Source organism: Monomorium pharaonis, chromosome 5 (assembly GCF_013373865.1).
Source record: "Monomorium pharaonis isolate MP-MQ-018 chromosome 5, ASM1337386v2, whole genome shotgun sequence".
Taxonomy (NCBI): Eukaryota; Metazoa; Arthropoda; class Insecta; order Hymenoptera; family Formicidae; genus Monomorium; species Monomorium pharaonis.
The window spans coordinates 8,046,032-8,070,755 of record NC_050471.1 but is presented as its reverse complement, the minus strand read 5'-3'; the positions used below and the strand labels follow the sequence as shown (position 1 = coordinate 8,070,755).

Sequence of the window (24,724 nt, the reverse complement as noted above, 5' to 3'; positions counted from 1 at the left end):
TGATATATACTCTGTACAGTTGTTTAAACATGATTAAATTATAAATTAATAGAAATTAATACGATACTATCGGATTATATCTTTCGAAGCAACGCAAGGACAAAATTTTAAAAAATTTTTAAGAAATATATACTTTAATAGTTATATAATTATAAATTAAAGCACACTTGTTTCGCCTGATCGGTAATCGTTCGTCATCTAGTAATATTATCGTTTAAGCATTTTTCTTTTATTAATTTGATATAGTGCATTTTTCGCGCGTCGATAGTATTTCCAAAGTTCAAAGCATTTGAAATAAGTTCATCCATTACGCAGTTCATCCATTACGTTATCCGATGCCGATTTTTTCCGTCGGTATTTACTTTTCCACCCCCGTACTTTTCACTACGTTGATTCAGTATTTTTCGACGTGCGCGCATGTTTTGCGCCGCGTATGTTCATTTTAATAATTAGATAAAACGCGCGAATTAAAAGTAATTAAAATGGATCCCGGCGAACATGGCCGCGCATTCGACAGAGATTAATAACGATTGATGCTACACTTGTAATCATAATTAAGTATGGATGAATCATATCCGCCGCAGGAATGCAATAACGTTTTGTGTAATGGAGATGGCAAAGTTGATTGGAACATATTTGATGGATTTTACGTGCTTCGCTGATTGGAGCGGGCTACGAGCTCGCGCACGAAAATTGTATGTTTCTCTCGTACAATGGGAATCCGAATTCATAATTCTTCCGATTAATGCGCATTATCGTCGAAACTCGTCAAAATTCCGAGATGCGAGAGTAAAATATTTAAACCCGAAAGTACGATCGATCGCCGACGATATCAGCGCGAGACGAGAGCTCCTCAGATATTTATAATAACATTATTATGTGATAGCGCCATTAAATTATTATAGAAGCATGCACAGTATTATTTTGCAATATCGAAAAATTTTGTTTAATAAACTCCATTAAGAACGTTATTAAGAATTATTTTGCATTCTACATGTAAATATTATATTTCTCGCATTCGTTTAATTTCCTGAATTACATTTAAATTCCATACTTAAAATTTTAATGTCTTATATATAACAATAACGTGAATAACTTATTCGAAGCACACATTTATATCTCCAGATAGAGAAAAATACAATTAGTCTGAAATAAAAACTTTTTTTAAAAGTAATTAATGAACAAATATTTTATCAAGTATTGCATTCATTTATTAGTCTTATTTTGCAAGATTAAATATGAAAAAGCATTCCATTTCTACATATTCGTTTTTTTTTAATAACAGGTATTAAAATAAAGTTTTTTATTCTGCTAGGACTGACAAATCAACATTATACTTTCTGATAATCAGCACATTTTATTTGTCTTTCTTTCTTTTTTCTTCAGATTATAATCTAACGTAAACTCGCTAAAAAAAGCTCGGACATGTTCACAAATAGAAGAACAAACTTGCATCTACGAATTTGCATTCGAACTAATTAACTAATCTAACTTTACTGTAATCTACCGTAACTTTATTATAATCGCTTGCGGATTAGGGCGTACATTTTTGTGGTGCACCACTGAATGTAAAAGTTTTTGCTATTCGGCTCGCATCTCTTGTCTTGCGTGCTGTACGGATATTATTCTATACCACGTGTAAGAGTGGGTCTGTGTAGGTGAAGAAAGGTCGCCCCTCGAGGGTAGGTAGGTCGAACCCGAAGAGTGCCACCGTGTTGGCCGAGAGGGGAGGAGGGGGAGAAGGTAAAAGGTAGAGGGTAAGGGATGTCACACTTGTTGCTCCTTCCTGAAACCCCTCGGTTGCGTTGTGTTGGTACACCAGTCTCTTTACAGGCGAAAACACACTCGCCCTCGTTGGCCGCGTTTAAGTGTGTGCACGTGTTTGCGCGATCGCGATTTATGCAACCGCAATTCCCCGAAAAGAACCACGCGTCCCCTAATGAATGAATTCGTTAAATTTGATTATGAATCCAAAGATGATCCCGTGCGGTTTTATGCGCTTCGAACTATTTAAGAACGGAATATTGAGCTGAGTTTTGTTAACGATCGGGATCTCCTGAGAATCCGTTCAATCCTCGAACGTCGCGAAGCACAATAAACCGAAGATCTTATGTTCTCGTCTTATGTTAATTTCCGCAATACTTCTGAAACTTAAGTTATATCATCTTCGTGAGATAAATGTGTATTTTCGATATTTTTACCTGTCTCTGATCGTCTGATTTTAAAGATTGTTAACGATATGACAAAATATTTAACGATAATATCTGTACAAATATAACAATTTATGATTGTACTTGTGATTATGAAAATTAAATCACTTATCAGATTTTATCTTTAATATCGTATTTGATGGTATCTTTCCACTTGCATATATGTAAAAAATAATCTTTTATAATTAAGAAAAGTATTTTTGGAATTTATTTAAAAAAAAAAGTGATTATACCAGTCTTTTCCATACCACTAAGATTTAATATATGCAACAGAAAAAGCTACTTCATAATGTTTTGGATTTGGCAAATAATTTTTCCCAGCGATTTGTTAATCATTGCGGTATGAATGGAATCGCATTACAATGAAATTGCACTTTCTGCTAGTGTATATACTACAATTAAAAAGAAGAACGCTGCATCACGATCTTGTATTGTACTCCGCTTACGGTACGTGATTGATTCAGCTTTCAAATTTATGAGCAGGCCACTTTAATAATCTGGCACTATATCTATCGTCTGTATTTCGATCAACTGCATTTCTATTACCGAGAAAGATCTCTCGCAGAGAGAGAGAGGGAGAGAAAGAGAGAGTGAGAGCGAGAGCGATTACGGAGTCCCTCGGCGGCGCGCAGTTGTAATTCATCGGTAGATCCACCGGTTTCGAGCATTTAATACATTACTACGCGCGAATATGTCGTAGGCGAACGCGGTATATTCGCAGACGAGAGCTCTGGTATCGGCGGCTAATGAATTTCATTTGGCTCGTCGCGCTCGGCGCGGCGCGGCGCTATGGAGAGAGCGAGCGAGCGAATACGCGCTACCGGGGCGCAAATTACTACGGGCGCAAGGCGCGCAGGAAATTTAATCGGGCTTAATTACTGCCTGGGCTCTTCCGCAGCGCCGTCGATAATCGACTAAAACATGTCGAATCGGTCAATTCGATGCCGAGATACGCGGATATATCCGCAATATACCAGGACGACGTGCGCGTTGCATCTCTCCCGCGTCGATCGGCGCATATTAAATTAATCGCAAACCGCCCAAGAGAGAGGGAGGGAGGGGGGGGGGGGGAGGGGGGAGTTTGGAGGGAAAGAGACAGCGGCGCACGTATTGTAGGTAGCTATCTGTCGTATCGGTGACAGTACTTGCACCGGTGCGTCTCTCTAACTGTGGCGTGTCACGCGAAGTGCGCGCGCCGCAGCTGCTATCCGTAAATTGATCAGTCCTCCATTTTCTATCCCTGCAATTCCACTTGTCAATCTAGAGTTAGAAAAGCGGCGCGAAAACGGTGGCGATCGCGCCGGCCGATAGGCAAATAATTATGGATTTGTTTAGGGCGTCGCTGAGTATCAGCAGATAACGCACGTGCGCCAAACGGCTGACTTGAAGAGCAAATTTAGACAATGCCGAACGTGTGCATGAAAATTCACGCGTTTATTACAAAACTGTGATCGTTATAAGTTTATGACACATAATATGAAAGCATATGGATGTTTCTAGTAAAAAATGTTGACTCCTCTACTAACGGAAGAATATATGTGTATATCATTGATTGTTTTAATTAAAAGATTGTTTAAATACATTATTTAATGGCTAATGTATTGGATTTGTAACAAAAGGAGTAAAATTACGTAAGAAATATGCATAATGCATAATAAACCTAATAACTGTAAGATATCGTAAAGCCCACAATTATCTTTTTCATCATTTCTTATTAATTGTTAACGAAAAGTTCAGAAATTAAATTAGGGATTATTGATTATCGAGCTAGGATTGAGGTAATTTACGAGGGCGGATTTCCTGTCTCGGTGGGAAATTAATTTCTGCGCTTTCAAAGCCAGAGCAGCGGTCTTAATGGCTACAAAATTTGAATAATGACTGTGTTGTGAGCACTTCACCTGCCGAAGGAACGTCTCCCTCTTGTTTCGAAGAATCCCGGTGGTGGCTTATCCCTTTATCCCGGAAAAATCCCGACAATCCCGTAGCCTAATGAGCCCAAGGAGCCCGTTACGACCGTTAATTTTCCGACGGCCGAAAACGACGATTAATCAGGGTTCGCTTCATCGAATTGTTTCGCGCCGTCTTGTTCACCCCCTTCTTCTTTACCGCCTCCGACGAATTTCCGCCCGAGATAATTTTTCACAAATTTAATCTTCGCCTTCTCCTCTTTCTTCCCCGTACTCGTGTAGCGTCATGGCGGTCGACATTCTTACCTCGCTTGTTTTCGATCTTGGTCGACCCCTGGTTAACGATAGCTTAATCACGCCGCTGATATCGCAGCTATAAAAAAACTCTGTACAGTTATAAAAGACTATAAAGTGTTTAAATTTCCTAACTTTTATATTCATGTAATTTATCTGAAGTAATAAGTTACGTTTCAATAATTTTCCGGAACGGAATCGCTCATATTTTTCCATATTGAATTTTCTTACTTATTTCAAGTTGTTTTGTTAATGTTGATTGTTGTTAAATTGTCAATAAATTACTGCATTTTCCAAATGCCGAAACATTCGGAACATTCGTAACAGCTTCGAGGCGTGTCCGAGGGTCAACGACATCAGAATGTTCTGATTCAGAATGCAAGGCCCAAAGTGATAATAGGTGCGTTGTTTTGCCGAGTTCCGGCCCAGAGGCATGCGGCGGGAATGCATAATATTTTTTTCAGAGCGTTCACTTTTATAATGTCACTCCGGTGAATCCGATAGTCCTTGCTTCGCCGAATGAAACGGTACGCCGGGAGTCTAGGTATTTATCCGTGGTGCGTAAGCAGCTACCGACGTACGATCGCGCCTTAAACACGCGTGCACAAGCACGTCGGTTCCTTTTTCGCCGTGTAATTGAATACGCCGAGCTGACTCCCGAACGTGATATCGCCGATAACGGGAGGTTACGGATTGCGCAGCGCGTATATTCGCTTAATGAAAACAAATCGTCTTCCATCGCCATCGCTCCCGTGGTTCGTCTCGCTAAATTTTGCTGCGAATCGTATTATATACCAGCGGCGCTGTACACTTTTCTCTTTTTCCCCTCCTTTTTTCCCCTTTTTTCTGCCTTTTCACTTTTTATTCATACTTGATCATACGAAGTTTCAGTCGTGGTAACTACGGCTGGAAACACCGTGTTTTCTTCGTGAAAAAATGCTCAAGTTATTCAACACTTGCATTGAAATCTTCTGAATAGGTAAATATTAGTGCTATTATATTTTTAGACATCCAACTTTTTGAGAAGTAAAAAGTGAGAAGAGAACACTAACGTCGAAATATATTAATATTTTTACATTAATTATTTTTTATATTACTTATTTAATCCGTAAATAGACGCGTGAGAATCAAACTGACTTAGGTGCAAACTACAAATTTACTAATTGAATATATTACGTAACGATATATTTTTAAAAATATAAGTTTTCTTGCAATTTTTAATATTCGAAAATTACTTTATACTTAGAATATGTGTTTGTAATTATTTATAATTAAAAACAAAAATACGTTTAAAAGGTTACGCGTCTTACGTAAAAATCAAAATTTATATTTCTCACATCAACTCTCGACTTGCGCTATTAATTTGCCGAAAAGCGTAATACCATTCAATGAGAATCATGTAAAAGTGAGACATTTTGTAAAATTATGCAAGTGCTCATGAATGACACGCGAAAAAATGGAAGAGAAAAAAGGATACGATAGGTGCCGAGTGATCAATTACACGTCAAGAATTAATATCTGTTGCATTAATATTTGTCACGTATCAGCCTATAATGAGCCATCAGAAACTAAGATAATTAATGCCGGCGGATTCATGTCGATAACGTTCTGGTGAATTATTTGACGCGTGGTTCGCCGTGCCATCCGTACGCTAATCGTCGAGCTTTGTTATAAAACCATGAGATCCCGCATAATTAATGACGATCAATCGTTACCACTGTTACGAGGCAAGCGTCGCGCGACGGCATGTTTTATTCAGAGGTCGCCTAACCGACAACGGTGGGGAGACGAGTTGACGAGGTTAACGCTACAGTTTTAATCGGGCAATTAGCGATGACGTTAATCGTGATTTAGGGACGGGTTGCACGCAGGTGAGCCACCACCAACTACGCTTAACCCAAGGCTCGCTACACATAATTCAACAGGTGGGTAGTGCGAGGTAGGCTTAGGAGGGTCCTAGCCGCTTCACTTCAGCTTCCTCAGCCCTGACTGAATTACCTGCCTACTTACCTACCCACCTATCTACTCTTGTCGCTACCCTCTTTATCCCTGTCTTGTCTGTCGGCTTTTCGAGCGAATTTGATTCTCATTTGCGCTTCTTCACTGGCGAATGCATCTCTCTCGAGTGAACGCAGATTGTGTTATTTAGAATTGGATTGACGCGATTTTTTATAATTGAATACCTAATTATAATTGATATAAGTGAAGAAACATAGATTACTCTATAGATTAAGAAAAATTAAAACTGATGCCTAAATATTTCTGTTAAAAAAAGAAATTTTTTTGTGCTTATTAATTCACAATTTCCGTAATCTTGTTTCTTACAATTCATTTCCCGTAATAATAATCACGTTTAATAAAATTTTCCTTTTAATATTAGAGAATAGTTTTTAAAACTTCTCGAATAAAAAACTTGAAAATTAATTATATGTTTGAAATCTCATGTTTAAAAACATTTGAAACATATATTGTAAAATTAATTTTCAAGTTTTTTATTTGAGAAGTTTTAAAAACTATTCTCAAATATTAAAAAGATTTTATTAAACGTGATTATTATTACTGGAAATGAATTATAAGAAACAAGATTTACGGAAATTGTGTGAATTAATAAGCACAAAAAAATGTGAGAAAGGAGAGAAAAGGAAGGAAAGAAAGCGAATGAAATGAGTAAATGTAACACAAAGAATATATACAGAGAGAAGAGGTCGAATAGGAATTCCCAGATAATGCTTTTCGAACGAGCAATGAACGGGACTCGCCGGCGAGTCAGTGCTATTGCTCCAGAATAACGGATATTACACTGACGACTATAAAAATTAAATCGGCGAACTTCGGTCCCACAACGCCGGACAGCCAATGGCGAAACGGAGGAAGTATACGCGGTGCGAGAGAACGATAAACCTTTATTACTTTTCGCGACGGTTTCCGCATCGATGCCGCGGAATGGGTCGCTTAGATTAACGCGCGAAATCGTTTCCATCGATTAGCGCGATCAGATTGCATGCCTGTGTGTAGGATTGCCCAGCTTAATGCTTTCTACATTACACATCACAATCATTAACATTTTGCATTAACAAATAATTTTAATTTCCATTCTTCATGTATTATATAACTGAAATGTAGGTATATGTCATGTAATATTACGTTTTGTGTGTGTGTGTCTGTGTGCGTCTTATGTATGTGTGTGTACATATAAAATCTTCCATAAATGTTATTGCTTTAATATTTAATGACTTATTCTAGAGATCAATTTGAGTCAATTTGATACAAAAGTCCGAATACGGAAACATCAATTATTTTCGAGTTATAAGCAATCATGATTGGCGAATGATATCGCACAGAATTCACGGGCTTAGTCCCATAATTGCGTTTCTATATGTATTGATCCATTATCTGTTATTGATTTTCACAGTTCGAATGATACTGATTTTTATTGCTTAGTTGATTCTGTCTTTTGGCTTCTTATGCGCGAATAATACACTACATCAATCAGCTAATATTGACACGTTGATTATTAAAACTGTTACACGCCGATTATTTAATCTCATGTATTGCATACACGAGAATGCAGAAAAATATTGTTCTTTTTACTTAATTTTCTCATACTTTTTAAAATAAACTTAATATAAAGATACCATAATCATTTCTATTGTTTTTTGAATTATTGAATTTTGATAGTGAACCTTAAGAGAAAAATAAAGTAACATTATGTATTCACAATTTTTCCCTACTATATTTTATAAATATTATATTTTATTTTTATTTTACAAAATAAATATTGCTTTAATCTTCGTAATTTAGAAGATATAAATATCATTAAAAAAATTAAAAATTTTGCGTTTTAAAAATACATACATTTTATTTGTTATAACTTTACTACTTAGTTCTTTGTCTTATTTCTTATTTTCTATTTATCTAACCAATAATCTAAAATAAAATTGAAATAAATGTAATTAATTATATAAATGTAATTAATAATATACTTAATACTGGAATTACTTGAATATCTAATATTTTTTATATATCACATCTTTATGGTGTCTTTGATTGCGTTTTTTGTCAAACTTGTCTATATGCTTGGAAAAAATATATAAGGGATGTGATGTAATACATATATATTTTTATAAAATTTCGATACACTTCTTTTAGAAAAATCAGTTTGTTTTAATTATTCACCACTTTTTACCGAGCTTTCTCTATTGGAAAAACATTTTCTATCATTTTTTTATTTATGTTGCGAGTTTGCATTCTGTAAATTTTAGATAGGCTAGTACATTTCGTATTTTTAATATTTTATTACACAATAAGATATCAAAATATATAAATGATTCTATATAACTCGATAAATAATTTCGTATTCGTGAATTACATCGCAAGATTAAACATCACTTTATTAATCTGTTATAGGTTATCTATTTTGAGGCAATGGATCTTCGAAATATTATACTTTCGCCTCTGATATATAATGTTCTTATGCTCTTCATACATCTTATATACTAGACAGAATTTTCACATGCAGATTCATTACCTCAGATTAAAACAAAATTAGATTTATAACTCACCAGTATGATGCGCAACAAGGAAATTGTAATACCACAGCGTCCTGTAAACATAATTATATTCGGATATTAAAATATGTCCAAACTAATTAGTATCTTAAAAAAATAATTGTTGCTCGCATAAAACGATTGATATTACAAAAAAATAATATATAAGAAATTATTTATTAATTGTTGCCGTTGTCTAATGCTTCTCCTTGGGGCTTCCTCTTTTCTTGTTTTTTCTTCACGATACATACACACACACACATACACGCGTGCGTGTGAGAACACACTTAATTACAGTTAATTATTTCTAATCATTAGAATCGGTATACTTGAATCACACGGCATATTGGATAATCGCGTGCTTTATTATATTGTGGAATAATAACTTGAAAAAGAGGTATGTGATCGTATCGAAATATTTGAAAATTATAACCCTGATATGTGCGATATAATGCGATATAATAAAACCGAGATAACTGCTAATTAAGACGCGATAAACCATTCGAAAATACACAATCAAAATTCGAAATGTATTGCATGCAATACATTTTGAACGTATAAATCCCGTAAAATGCACGTATTATTGATAAAGCTCGTTATATCATGGCTTTCTGTCACTTGAATTATTCGCGATTCGGCAATTCGGATATTAATCCGTGCGTATCAGTCGGAAAATGAAAGGCAAATTTCATCAAAATCAGCGAAAAATTTCAAAGCGCGAGATACATTGTCACGAGATATACTCGAAACTGAGCATCTTCGACGAAATAATAATTGTTGTCCGTGAACATTTGTGAATCGATAATTTCTAATTCTCGTCTTCTCTATCCCAAACGGAAACAAATCGTGTGGAATACAAATATATAACAAATGAAATATTCTATATGAAAGTTGTAAGTTAATTGTATAAGAATTTGTATCGCAATTTGAGTTACACGATCGCTAGTTTCGTAAGGAATTATCGCATTTGGAAATGATCCGCCCTATTCGTGCCTTGCATCGCGATTCCGTCGCGCAAATGCGATGGCACGTGGAACGGCACGCGTCGTTACCTGCCCGCTCGAGTCTCACTTTGCGAATGATAATACAACACGAGGCTACGTTAATTCCCAAAGCGCATAGTTACCAAGTAAATACCAAGACGTGTGCCAATCGATCTTTTGCTATCACAAAATATTTAACGTTATTTATAAGTAACTGCTATTTTCGAAATAATTGTACAAAACTAGTATTCCATTTCATAAAATAATTTCGACGAAGGACTTTTTCGTGTCTCATTAAATCTAACATTTATTTTTTAATAAAATTTAATTGATTTTTATCGAAAAAGTACTTATGCAATTTGATATTTATTATTGTTATTATATACTACTTTTTTTCCTAAATTTTTGTGTTTCGAGAGAAGAGAAATTTTAATAAATTTTAATAAACCGAAACGCAATGATATTAAATCGCTGCAGGAAATATGGCGATAGATTTTCTTGATTTATTAAAAATGCACGATTTTAATTATCCTGGAATGCAAAAATTTGGAAAATATGTAAAATAACAACTTGATTGATCTCGAATTAATTAGCAGAATACGCTATTAAAGTATTATACACACACAAAAAGTGACATTGTTCTGCATATTTTATGAATTATTTTTATATTTTTTTCAATCTTTATAAAGAGTTATAAATAATAAAAAGTGATTACATCGTATCAATAGCGTTGAGATGAAAAAAGAGATACTTAATATCAATCCACTTCTGACTTTTATCTTACATCGACAAATGTCGCGACTAATAGCTCAATATATTTCAGCTCCATATAATATTCGATATACTTGTACAGAAATCTGATTGGATATAAAGATGAGAAAGGAAGGAATAAAGAAATGAAATTGAGCAAAAGAATGCTATCGGGGAAGAGTGGGTTAATCAATATGAGAAATAGGGCGATTGTCCAAGTGGATGACCAAGCAGGATATGTTACATTTTATGAAATCATTAATTTTTAAACGCCTCGATGAGTACTATATCAAATGCAAAATATTGAATATGCAAACTACAAAATTCAGAATAACTTCAGAAGCTATTGTTCACAATTTTGTTTTGTTTTGTATGTATGACAATAGTTAAGAAATAATGTCAAAATAATGAAATATTATATTGAGAGAATGGAATTAAAGAATAACTGCTCGCTGAAACTGATTGTAAACATAATTGTTGCTAGTTATGTCGTATCATTTTAGTGCATTAATAGTTTATTCTAAATGGTTTATAACAAATAAAGAAGTATTGTAAGTGGAATCAAGTCATTTTTCTCACAATTGGTATTTTTTCTGTCAGCCGTGTTAAAGGACGATAACTTTTTGCGCAGTTCTTGTGGATTTAACGATTTAGAGCGTAACCGACAGAATGACGAACTACTGTTTCCACGCGGTCGACAGTACAGGGCTCCAGTACTACATCATTATAAGCAATTTCAGCGGAGCCAACAAAATCAGGGACTGTTACAAAACTAGTTCTATCGGAAATGCCGTTTCTTGTTCTACTCTCTTGAACTTTTGTCAGGAAACATATTTCTCCACGTTTATGTCTCTCCTGGCCGGCATTATGTATCCAAAATTGACGTTGCGCTTCCGAAATTTATGGGACGAGCAATGCGAAAATCTCGAAGTTCAGAAATTTCGTATTTCCGTTTGATTTCACACATTCGCGGAGAATAATTTATAGGTGTGATCGACACAATGTATGTTAAAGTATAGAAAATTATGTATCTTTGACATTTGAAAGCACAGAGAAATAAATTTACAGAATTAGATCATTTCTTCCTTTCTACGTGACATATTTTAACGAGAGATATATTAAAAGTACAATTTAAAATTAATATGAATGATGGATGGATAAAAAATTCTCTTTAAGTTAATCTGTTCTAACGGAAAGCTTTGTATTCGATTTCTCAATTAAGATCCATCATGAATACATGATTATGATATAAATATTTAAGTATCTTTAATCACGTCATTCACTTACAGCAATATAAGATATTATATATTTTCTAAAATATAATATTAACTATTAAGTATTAAAAGTATTCGATAGTTTTTTTTTCCCACTCGGCTATAAAACAGGACTTGCTCGGCTTTTTCGTATAAGCTTTCAATCCTGCACCACTTTGCACACGACCGTCGTTCCGGGAAATATATCAGGATCCAGCGTCCGTCCATCGAGCATCTCTAAGTTTTACCCTTTCCCTGATGTCGAGGAAAGTTCGCGGAACTGGTTCGCGGAATCTCGCACACGCAATTCCCCGCGAAGCGCATCTCGGGTGCGCGGAAAAAGGGGAAAAGAAGAAGGGGGCTGGATGGATGCATTCAAAATCTGAGGAAAGGGAACCGAGGGAGGAGAGGGGGGGGGAAGTGCATTGCGCCGAGTCGAAGAGGAACGGGAAAGGAGAAAAGGAGGAACGCGCGAGCGGAAGATGGAAGTTTCGAAGGTGCAGGAAGGTGGTCGTCGTCGTAGGGGTCGTATCTCGCCGACGACTGGGGTAGGTGAGCGTCGAGTCTCGAGTCGAGGGAAGAAAAATGATCCATTAATCTGAAACCCAAAGTCTGGCGGCGCCGGGCGTCGCGGCGGCGGCGGCAGTGGCGGCGGCGGCGGCGGCGTCGGCGTCGTCGGCGTCGGCCGTGTGCGGTGGTGGTTTCGGCGGTGCGCACCCCAACTCGTGCACCCCTGCCTCCTCCTGCCCCCTTCTAACCCTCCTCTCGACACGTACGTGCGAGATGAGAGTGCGTGAGTGCGCGCGTTCGTACACGCGAGCGACAGAAGGGGTGGTCTCCTCTCACGAAGTCGAACAAGTGGAAAAGGATGGTGAGGAGCAGACTGAAGAAACGGATCAGAGAGAGAAAGAGAAAGAGAGAGGGGGGGAAAGAGAGAGAGAGAGAGAGGTCGAAACGCGGCCATGTCGAGGTGTCGAGACGAAAGACGACCGGCGGCCACATCTGAATTCCAAATTTGACGCTGGTACGCCGTGCCAGTGATTAAAGAGTCGGGAGTCGATGTCGATTGGTAGCGTTGGATGTCAGACTTGCGTTTCCATTCCGAGGGTAACAACCGTACTGCAGGCGAAACTGCTCGACTCTTGAATCCGATTACACGATAATTGCAAACCGAAAGAACGACTTCGAGTGTTTGATGGTTAAAGAATTTTTTGCTAAAAAAATGACAGTTCTGAAACTTCTGCATTTATCGAGCGGCAACAGTATTTTTTAGAAATTCGTTGATTTAAATTAAATTAGAAATTTTTTTTTTTTCTAGACTGTTGTCTATTCCGACTCTTTGTGTAATAATTCAATTCTCCGCGAACTGTCGTATGACATCCCTATAGATGTCAGCATAATTTTCCAACGGGTCGTTTGACAGAAACTACGATCGAGCCGCAAAGCATTAATGTCGAAGATCAGTCGGGGCCGTAGAAGACGTTCGGAGAAGAAGTAGGATAAAAACGCCGATGCTCTTTCAACCAGCCGAGCATGCAATCAGTGTCAGAGATATCAAAAGTTTCACTCTCATCGACTTTTTCCAAGTTCCCGGACGAGTTCGACGAGGGAGAGGCGAATCACCGCTCTTTTTCTCTTTCCCTCTCTCTTTCGGTGACGCTGCTCTCGCCCGGCCATAAACGCTCCAGCTCGTAATTTAAAATAAAGGAAGCATAACCGTGCATCTTAAACTCGGTACGGACTCGCCGGCGGCGCTGGAGCGAAAGACGGAGAGAGTGAAAGACAGAGAGAGAGAGAGAGAAGGGTAGAACGAAAGCCGCAGGAAGGAGCAGCACGAAAACGGGAAAAAGGGGCGAGGAAGACGGAGAGAAGGAACGACTCGTTGAACTATTAGTGGCACGCCATTACCCCACGATGCATTCATAACAGCTACCACGCCACGGCGTTCTCTCCCTCGATTCCGCGACTCCGAGACTCCGAATCGAGCTCGCCGAGGAAAGAGAGAGAAAGAGAGCGGACTAGCTAAAGGCAGGAAATGAAATAAAGCTCGCGCGAAAAGCTCGAAACTGCTTCGACGCGCCGATGGACAGGCGTTCATCCTCGGGAAAAAGTGAGAATTCAAGAGAGGGAGGAATACGCGCGGCGAGTGTTAATCGACTAGACAGGCTATGTATTTTAATATCGATGTACATAATTGTACTTAATGCGAGTACATTTAAATATTTTGCTGAAATATTCATTTATGTATAAACATACATAAGATATGTGTTATGGAAACAGGACGGGAAAAGTGGATTTGATTACGCACAGATCTCTGAGACACCTCCCCGAAAACCTGTATTCTCTTCTTATCAACATTTCAGTGCGATAAATAAAATTGCAGATACGATATCGATGCTCGTATACTCATAAAGATTTGTTTGCGATAAAATGTAACAGATCACTAAGTTTTTTCAAGAATTCGTTCGTTTCAGTGATCGATATGTTAAAATATTGAATGTAGATAGAAATACTTTGCTAACTACACGAAACTAAACGTGTAACGGCTAACTGTACATCTAAATGGCACAACTATTCGCTACTGGGAAAGTAGTTATACCGCGATGGCAATTTTGGGACGGAGTAACGTTTAATGGGAGCACAGTAACTCGTTAATTAAGAGACTTCGCTCGTCCGTCCGGACGAAGTACAACAAGCGGCCTTGAAGCGTAGGGACAAAGGGATCTAGGTCAACTGTTACTCGCCTCATGATCACGAGAAATATGGATTAACTCGGCCAACTTAAATCTTAATTTTTCTGGCTTCCGTCAAGTGTTCTGGGTTTCTCACAGACGGATTGTTTCGCCCCGAGAAATGTTTTCCTCGATCAAAAACGGACATCATCGCCAAGTTTCGAAATTTTACCATCCGTCGTTGAAACAAATATAAGTTGATTTAAAAATTAAAATGTATTGTTCCCATTTAAGATTAATTTTAATTACAGTAAATAATTTATATTAAATTAAACTAAAATTATAATAGTTTGCAAAGAAAAGGAATATTTAAATTATTTTTTCTTTCTTTCTCTTATTATTTGTCTCTTATTTTTTTATATTCTTCCCTATTTTTAAAAATATATTTTGTAAAATTGTTGCAATGGCATTTTGATTTTTTATGTCAGGCGCGATTCAACACGAAGAGTTCGGTTTTTCATCGTTCGTGTTTTCTTATTCCCTTGCTTGTTCTGCGATCTTAAACTTCAAGGCGGTGCTGTTAAATCGCACGACTCTATTCATCACTCACTGCCTTCCGTTTCCTTCTTGGCGATACAGCGCCAAATCATAAATTTTGCAAATCCTTGAACGCGGTTCGCCGCAGATTGAGCAAAGAGGATATTTCGAAAACGGTAAAAAAGAAAAAAAAACGATCTCGATCTCTAACGCGTATACTTCACGTAATTGTATTCAAAGGACAATTAGAGAGTTGATGCAATTGCATCTAACATGTAACAATAAAGACCTTTAAGTTTCCATAAAACAAGCAGTTTCCATAAATATTAGTTAAGGCTAATTGATTCTCTATCCTCCTCTCGAACATGAAACGGGCAAAAAGTCAGTTAAATTTCAATTAACTTTATCTAACATTTAAGAGAATGGCCGTGTATACGATTGGCGTTAGAATAGTTGAGACATTTTCTATTTCTTGCGGATTTCTATGTAATTTCTATGTAAATAAAAGACGATAGCTATTGAAATATTAATATATAATAATTGTCCGATTTAATACATTAGAGTATATTAAATATTCAAATAATTTCATGAAATTTTCACGAAGTGTTTAACGTTTTGTCGCTTTTTTATATACACGTACATAAAATAACTAGTACAATGAGAAAAAATATATATTACAAACATAAGTTACTTAAAAAAATAGACATAATACGTACATCTTCGAGTTTGGTATATAATTTGCTATTTATAAAAAAAGTCTTTCGAAATTCTTTAATCTCTCGCGCAAAATGTTCCCGCTAATTCTTGCCACTTCCCTCCTTTCAAGAATAATTCCAAAGTTCAAAGGCAGCTGTATTGTCCGACAGAGAGAGGCTTTACACACGCGATCGATCACGCGCAGCAGTCGCCGATTTCGGACCTCGTCATCCGTCCGACAATGAGCGATCGATCAGTCGCGCAGCGTTGGCGCTATCAGGTACGAATCTACCGATGCCTCGACATTCTCACGATGTCGAGAGGCATGGGCCGGCGCTACCAATTGATCCCCAATTTTCCTGCCACTTGCTATGCAACCTACGCAACGGCATTCCGCGCGCGTTCGCGTGAATATACTTCACCGAGGCAGCAGAAGCGCGCAGAGCCTCGTGCCTCGTCGCAATAGTCCCGAGTGGTAGTCGGAGTGAGTTGACCCTGGCTCGCTTGCAATTGATCTCAATTAGGTCTCCCTCTCTCTCTCCCTCCCCTCTCTCGTCTTCTGTCTCTCTTTTTCTCTTCTCCCCTCGTCCTCTTCGTTTCGCTTCGCGAAGCTGCGAGCTCGATTTTTCTCTTGTTCCTCTTTGTCTTCGTCTTCGTTCGAACTTCTCTCCCCTTCTCTCTTCTACGCGCTGCATCCCCGGTGCATCTCCCTGCATCGTTATGCAATTGAGGCATTTGCCGCGAAAGAAGATCGTCTCTCTTTCTCCCTCTATCTCTTTTTCATCCCGTCGATCGTCGTCTCTCATCCTGCGTGCGATCGATATCTTTCGATGCTTCGTTTCCGTCGCGTCGGTCGGGCTTCGTCGTCGTCGTCGTCACCAGGACGAGCGGGTCGCTCCCTGTCGAACTCGATTAGAGAACGGAGTAATGTCTGATAATGTTCTCTTTACAGGAGTATTCTTTGCCATTTGTGACATTTCCCCTCCCCCCTCCCCTTCCCCAAGTTCGAGCTGAAGCTACACAACAGATCTTTTCAACATCTCGTCGCGGAAAAAGCGGCGCAGCATAAATTGTTGCACATCTGTAATGATGCACAGCTGAACTTATTCCTTCACAAGTCTTTTGATTTTGATGAATTTTACGTAATGAGGTCACGAGCTACTACACTTCCTTGGCATTATGGTCTACCAAGAGTTAAAGCAGATAATTAAGTGATTCAGCAAGATCTTGTATAATAATCAGCCGCGAATTCCCGATGCAAATTGCTTCTGATTTATGCACGTGTTGAATGCTAACCCATTAAAGTTTAAACCGAACGAACGATACGAGCTGGCTATTAAGAACGTAACGACGCTAGCCAAATCTTGAAATCCTTTAAATGGCACGCGCCGCCCGAGTGGACTCGCGTATCGTATTTAAGTTCAAGGTGTTTCGAAATTGGACTCTTTCAAAACAAACAAATGCCACTATTAAAAAAACAAGCGGCTCGTATAACGCACGCTTGTTCTGCTCGGTAAGCTCCTTCCGTTGACCTGAGAAATAATCGCCGAATCTAGCTCGAAATGTTAACTTCGATTAACGCTTAACGGTTAGCAAGTTTCCAGGATCAACTCAGCAAAGTATGACAAAGTCGGCTAATGTTACTAAACTGAACAGCTTGCAGTTTCGACCATTTCTAGATGTTGTGACACAAGTAAACAATACGTCACGCAATTAAATTAAAAATTGCCGATTTATTTAATTTACCTTTTTAGGATATTGCGTGGATTGTAAACGGGAAGGAACGGTCATGCGCTCAATTCCGAAAATTCTGTGTTCTTCCAATTTCTCTCTCTCTCTCTCTCTCTCCGAATATCTTAATTCGTGTTCTCGGACGCACAGTGCACGTCTCGGAAAGTGCAGCCAAAGTGGTTCTTATTTCGCGAACATTACCACATCTTGTCGTCGCCGGGGAAATTTCCCGAGTAAATCCCTGCCGGAGTTGCACGGTCGGCTCGTAAGAAGCAGAACGAAGAACGGAATGTCGAGGGACGGGAGCGCGGGGGGGACGCAGACAAGACCGGGAGCGGATGAGGTATCGTTTCGGATGCTCGAAAGTCCAAGTGGCTTACAAATCGCGAATTTCCGTTACGCCGGCAGCACGCTCGCGTTTTCCGCGGATGCGAATGCGCGTCTAGTGGTGCGCGCGGAGGGGAAGCGAGGGAACTCGCTCGCCTTCTCTGCAACCCTCTGCACACTCGTCATCGCCATCCCCCTCCCCCCCCGAATACGAATGTCGATGGGGAAGACCGCGCACAATGGAAAATCCAAAAAAATTCCGACAATTCCGTATCGATAGCTGTCGAGAAAATAGTTAATTAAAAGATCGTCGAAAATAAGTTTCAGAGGTGCGATTGAATAATTTTTAAATACGCTCGGTATTTTTAACAAGCGCATATACTATATAGACTAATTAATAAAATATTTAGAATCAAGGAATCAAGAGTGGGGCGAAGAGAATGTAAATAGATCAAATTTATTATTTGTACATATAATATCGATTTCAACCGTCTAAAAAATGTAGAGAATAATGACGGTTAGGCAATATTCTATCTGTCGTAAAAAAGAAACTAAAAACGATCAATTGAAGTATCTCTGTAATAAAACTGTCGCAAAACCATCGGAGTTTCGAAGTCACTTGAAAAAATTAAAGTTTAAATTAACTTTTATATTATAAAATACAATTTTTGAAATGTTTATCCGAATATTGAATTGAATAGTATGTTGTCAAGTTAGTTCTATGTAATCACACACGATGAACAAGTTCGGATTTGTCAGCGCGAGCGGGCATTAAGCCGTCCAACTCGACAAAAATTCGGCACTTTTTCCGCACAATTTCGAGGAGCATAAAGAAGTCGCGCTATTTTTCCACACGGATATAAGAGCCATCGCGATGGAGGACACCGCGACGCGGTCTGAGAAATCGTGCACATTGATAGAATTAATCTTCCGCCGCGCCTGTCGACCGTCGTCGGCGCTTTTAATGCGGAGATATTCCTAACGGACGAACGCGAATACGGCGCGCATGCAGCATTATATATAACAACGCTGAGTATTTCCAGTCGCGAGCAAGCGAGCGAAACGGCCGTCGCGAAGAAACGTGAAAAGAACTGCAGAAGAACTATGGGCGAAACTGGAGCCATCAAACAAGCGCGCGCGGCGAGGAAAATGCAGAGGAGTGCTACGAGTGGCGGCGATTCCAAGGATCTGACATTTATGATTCTTCATCTTCTGCCGTGAAATTTGAACTCGTCAAATCGCTCAGTATCATCAAAGGTTCGTCACCGACGAGTATTTTTCGTCATACCAAAAGATTTTTAAGAAAGTTGCGGATCCTTTGAAAAGATGTAAACGTATTTCTGAAAAGCGACGGTATAGTTGAGCGAGGCACGTGTAAAAATTTAAAACATCAGTTATTCACTTAAAATTGAAACGCGCGTAATTTTTTTTTTTTATAACAAAACGTTGTCTATAAGATACAAGTCCTGCTAGTAAAGGCAAAACGAAAAAATAGCAAGGAAACTACCATATGCTACAGAAGAAAAGCAAGAGAGATAGGGAAGAAGTACAAATGAGCAATAAGAACACTCGTGCTATTGTTATTGTCCGATATTCCAGCTGAGATAATACCTTTTGAAAGAGTATTTATCTGGCGGTGTCGCTGGTGGAACAAGGAGAAAATCTCGTTCTCGATGCCACACCGCTTGATCCCCGACTGGACAAGTTCGAAGTCGTTAATTGGCGAAGAGTGAAATGACTGACCAGGGTGGAGAACGCTAATTGATCGCTCGAACGAAGGGAGAGCGAGGCGATTTAGCGCTTTTTCGCGACGAGCTAAGATCGGACGGCCGGTAAAAATAGATCGTCGTCGACAAAGGGGAGACCTTTATCCGTGGCCTGGCGATAGGGACGAGTTTACGGACTAGTTGTGTGCAATAAAGGGAATAGGGTTTCGCGTGACAAGGAGGAGGAGGAGGAGGTGGAAGAGGAGGAGGAGGAGAAGGAGGAGGAGGAGCGCGCGCGTCGCGAAAAACGATGAAAAAGCTCCGGCTGGGATTTGAGCACGGCGCATAAAGGGTGCAATGAGAGGACGAGGAGCGCGAACGAGTGCTCCTGCCTACTGATCCGGATGAGGAGCCGGAAATGCGGACGGGATATAAAAGAGGCCTACGGTGCGCTATTTTGCATCTTCTGGAATCGATAGTCGTTTATTTAATTTTGCTTTTACAAGTGGGCTATCAATGTTACATCGTCGCTCGTCTAGGTTTAAAGAGCATACGTGTAGAACAGTTAAGCGAATGTTACGTACATAATATAAAGATCAACTTTAAACGAAAAGTTATGAGTCACCATATATTACCGTATAATTCTCAACATACTTTGTTTTCTATTATATCGATGTATGACTGCTAATGTAATATATGTATACTTCTGATTGGCGTGACTTTTGAATGCCTTTGTAAAGAGCGTAGCACTATATAGTTAAAAAAAAACGAATGATTTATATCTTTCTGAACATAATACTTATTAGTTTGCATTATCGTTAATCGTACCACTCGATGGCATAATCTGAGAAATCGATCAGCGCAATCTTCGACGTATCGAATCTGGAGGTGTCACGGATGACACGTTTCCTTGCTGCAAGAAGTTCGACGTAAGTGGTGCCTAGTTTGCGAAAGGGGGTGAAAAAAAAACGAGGAATGACAAGGTGGGAATAAGGGTTGTTGATAAAAAAAAAGGAAAGAAAAGAACCTCTCGAATCAAAAGACGATTCGAGAGCTAGGGGAGAGGAAACAATCAATCAAACAAAGTTGTCCGAGAAAGACCGAAGATCGACACGAGATCCTTCTTGGAAGCATCGGTGGCAAGGACGGCCCCCTCTCCCGCGTGATGACCCGCTCACTTTCTCTCTTTAATCCCGAAAAAAGCCTCATTTACGAGATGTTGAGGGCCAAGCCGCTGAGATTGGATATCGCTTAGTGTTCGATACTTATTTCGATTTGGTTCGAGAAATTTCGAGTCGTAGACCTCGTGTAATTAAAAAGATTACGTGCGCAAAGCACACTGTAACGCGTATTATGATAACTAATGGTCTATTTCTTATACGTTAATTAAAATTAAAGCTCGTGGCGTTCTTGAAAGGAAAAAAAAAAAAAGCAGAGAGCGAAACCTCAGTTAGTTTTCGTTAGCTTTCATTTACGGAAATAGCTTTGTAAATTCCTACCTTGAGAATAATTTGACAGAAGGACGTACACGTGGCGAATCTTACAGATACGCGCGGTTAATCATGAATGTTGCATGGGCTCAGGTAGCTATTGTAAAAAAATTTCAAGATAAAAAAGAGCTTGTCATGCACCTTTTTTGGAACGTGAAGTTACTACGTAATTGCATTATACATGCGTTTACATTGCGCAATTGCGATTCGCCTTTATCGGCGCAAGAAACGTCAAAGCGTCGCCGATAGTCACGCCGATATTGCGGAACGATTAAGGATCCGACAACCCTAACTCGAGTTAGGACGAACGAAAGCCGGCGCAACTCCGCGGTCGCAAATCACAGATTCGCATCGCTCGGTTTCCCGATAGGTCACCACGCCGCACCACACACCGCCACCACCCACAATTCAATCACATAAATATCGAGCGCGCGCGCTGCCAGCCTTGAGATTCCATTCAATAACGAGTGACCGTACGAGCGAGACTCGGCGACGCACAGCAGTCTGGAAATGTGAAACTTATGTCAAAAAGTTCATTATTTCAGTTGGACATGAAGTATTTTTAGAAGTTTGAAAAATACACCGAGAAAATGTCTAAATATCCACGTATTATTATTATTAGATAAATAACAATGAATACAATTCTCTTTTTACCGTTACACATCAGAATTATAATATTTCTGAAATTATTTATTAATTTCTCGAGACATTAATTATAAAAGAACAGTGATTGTAGAAATTTATACCTGAAGTGCTTCTGAAAATTTTAAATTAAAAGCATCTTTAAGAAAATTAAATTAAAAAATTCTCTTAATAACGGATAAAGCTCTTATGGAAATAAAATGTCGATTATAATAGGAATAATCCATGTCTGTTTGATTTTATTTTGCGATAATGTATTCTACCTCGCAAGATGAGAGATAATGAATGAAAAAGCAGGAAGTCCCGCTGGAAAAAGGACGGACGATACCTCGGATCTTTATTCCCGTGTATTAGCATAATAATTGCAAGACTGCTTTCTGCCTGGTTCAGGCTGATTCAAGCCTGTGTACAGCGCAAATATACGAGAAAAGCTCTGGTTTCATGAGAAGCCGATCGTCGCGTCTCGAAAACGGATACGTCCACGGTTTTTCGGCTGTTTTTGGGCTACGAGCGGAAAAGAAGGTTACGACACGGAATTCGCCAGCTAACCCACTTGCCGGCTCCCAACCGGAGATGCAACCGACATTGCAGTTGTCCTGCAGATTCACGACAGGACCGTAGCCGGAGAGAATTTGCAGGGGAAAAGACGAAATTAATGTTAGCGGAATAGATGAATTTATTTAAGAGACAGTACAAAAGTAACCGACCGTACGATATCAAATCAGCGAAAGGATTCAAGTCTGATGAAACAAATTTTACAGCGAGGAAATAATGTTACTTATTTACATTGTTGATACATTAAAATAAACAGAAAGTTTGTGTAAAAACTGTACAAGCATGAAAAAGCTTTTGACTGAAAAAAGAATTAATTAAAAATAAAAATTATAATTCTTCGACTGAGTTGTGCGCAAATAAAAGTGTAACTTTCTACGATAATTTGACAGATTCGATCGAAATTTCTGTTCGAGTTTCTCGATTGAACTTGGACGTGAATTTTCCTTAAATACGTGCTACTCGCCTTAGTTTCTCGAAATAATCTCAGACGTTGATGAAGAAAAGTGGTTTTCCCTGCAATCGAATTGCATCAGGCGCCGTATGACTGATGATAACCTATCAGCTCGGAGATAACCGTACTGCGTTTATTATCTCGGATTAATGGAATATTACTGTTTAAGAGAATTAATCGCCTTTACAACGCACCGGGAACTTCGTACGGCTCCGCGAGCGAAGAATGTCACGTCCTAATTACCTATTGCACGCGAGACGTATTTACTCACGAGAATAAAGAATCTCGGGAGTGTGTGGATATATTTCAAATGCCAACATAAATTCCGTGACGCCAGCAATGTATGTAATTAGCGACATATTTTTTGCGAAACTGAAGAACTTTATCTTATGATTATCAATATCTAGAACTTGGTAATAGCAGAGTGATTTTATAACGTCATTTTTTTCTCAACATCTAATTTATGCTCTGATCAGATAAAATAATAATTAATTTTTGACAAATTATTTTTAACATAAAAAAAACTTGTTAAGTGTAGAGATAATAATTTTAATTATTAGATTAATTTAATGTAATTTAATTTAACTCATAATTTTTTTAATCGTTCAATTTAAGTTGTTTTTAAATATTCTTGTTTTTAAATCAAAAACTTTTTATGTCAATCTTTTTAAATAAAATATTTAAAAGTCATATATTCTCATGCACATTTATAGAAAGAAATAATACAGTGATGTAAAGCGGAAACTATTTTTCGGGCGATATTAATAGTCACTTTTGTCGTTAGGCGACGAAATTGCAACGTAATCAGGAAGTCATCAGACACTCTGATAAGCATGGAACGCGTTATTTGATACGAATCCAATGGTATCGAATCTCTCGTGAGGAATTGCCATCGTACGACATTTTTCAGAATTAGTCTGACAAACGTCGCCCTACATTTTAACTCAACCTAAACTAAATGATCGCATTATTTTTCCTTTGAAATTTCTTCGACGGGCCGTAACATAAAACAAAAAATTTATAAATTCTGATAAGAAAAATGAAGATACAAGCGGCATAACATACAAGTGTTAATTTTTTAAGGATTATCTACGTTAGTAGACGGCTGATGGATATATTTACATATTACGCAAGAAAGAAAAAAATGCAATTATTCGATAAGTAACCATGCAAATTATAATAATTATCGCGATACAACGTGGAGATTGCAGTTATATTTTGCAAGTCCATATGTAATAATGAAATTGCGTTCGCAACTGATAACGGGCGCACATGTGGTTTACGAAAATAATAAGAATTACAAAATTTTACAGCCTTACAGTTGGAAACTTTGTGCTTTTTACTGATGCGCGTCATGAAATGAAGTTTCCTTTGACGGCTCGCGGCAAAGGAGAAGACAACGACGACGACGACGTACGACGACGACGAGAGAAGTAAAATAAGATCTCGAGATGTCGTCAACGACGGAACGACGACGACGATGACGTCGGGGGAAAAAGATTAAGACGAGCAGCGGAATCGTTATCAATGGTGTCAGGGTCCCTGGGTTGGTTCGTTTTATCGCTATCCGAGTATCCGATCGGAAGAGAAAGAGAGAGAGAGAGAGCCATTCGATTGTGCTTACTCGGGCTTAAAGTCGGCCGCGTGATTGTGACGATGGTGGTTTGGTCGGTCCCCGCCCCCCATAATCCATTGTTTCAGTGGCCGTTAATTGTTATCGCTGTTATGCGACACGGTAAAAATCGCATCCGATCAAAGAACGAGGTTGATAAGACCCCTCGTTGCCACTGCAGCCGATTATATCGGCATCGATAAGGAGACGCATCGTCGATATGACTGCGCATACACACGTACATGTACACACGCAATCTTTAGACTCTCGTTGAAATACTCGTTACTAAGATATAAAGCAAAATATAAGAAAAAAGAAGAAATGAGAACGAAATGCCGTGTATTTTTAGCTGCACGTAGGA

General features: G+C 38.6%; 1 protein-coding gene and 1 long non-coding RNA gene across 5 annotated transcripts in view; one reads left to right on the top strand and one right to left on the bottom strand.

Moving 5' to 3' along the window:
• The window catches only part of LOC105831006 (forkhead box protein O), a 156,540-nt gene that overhangs the window by 74,881 nt on the left and 56,935 nt on the right, over nt 1-24,724 (top strand). The gene's annotated exons all lie outside the window — the stretch shown is intronic.
• Nucleotides 8,641-24,724, bottom strand: part of LOC114255010 — an 88,987-nt gene continuing 72,903 nt past the window's right edge. The window contains exon 6 of the long non-coding RNA XR_004963483.1: nt 8,641-9,014. This is a non-coding gene — a long non-coding RNA (uncharacterized LOC114255010). The remainder of the gene's footprint in view (nt 9,015-24,724) is intronic.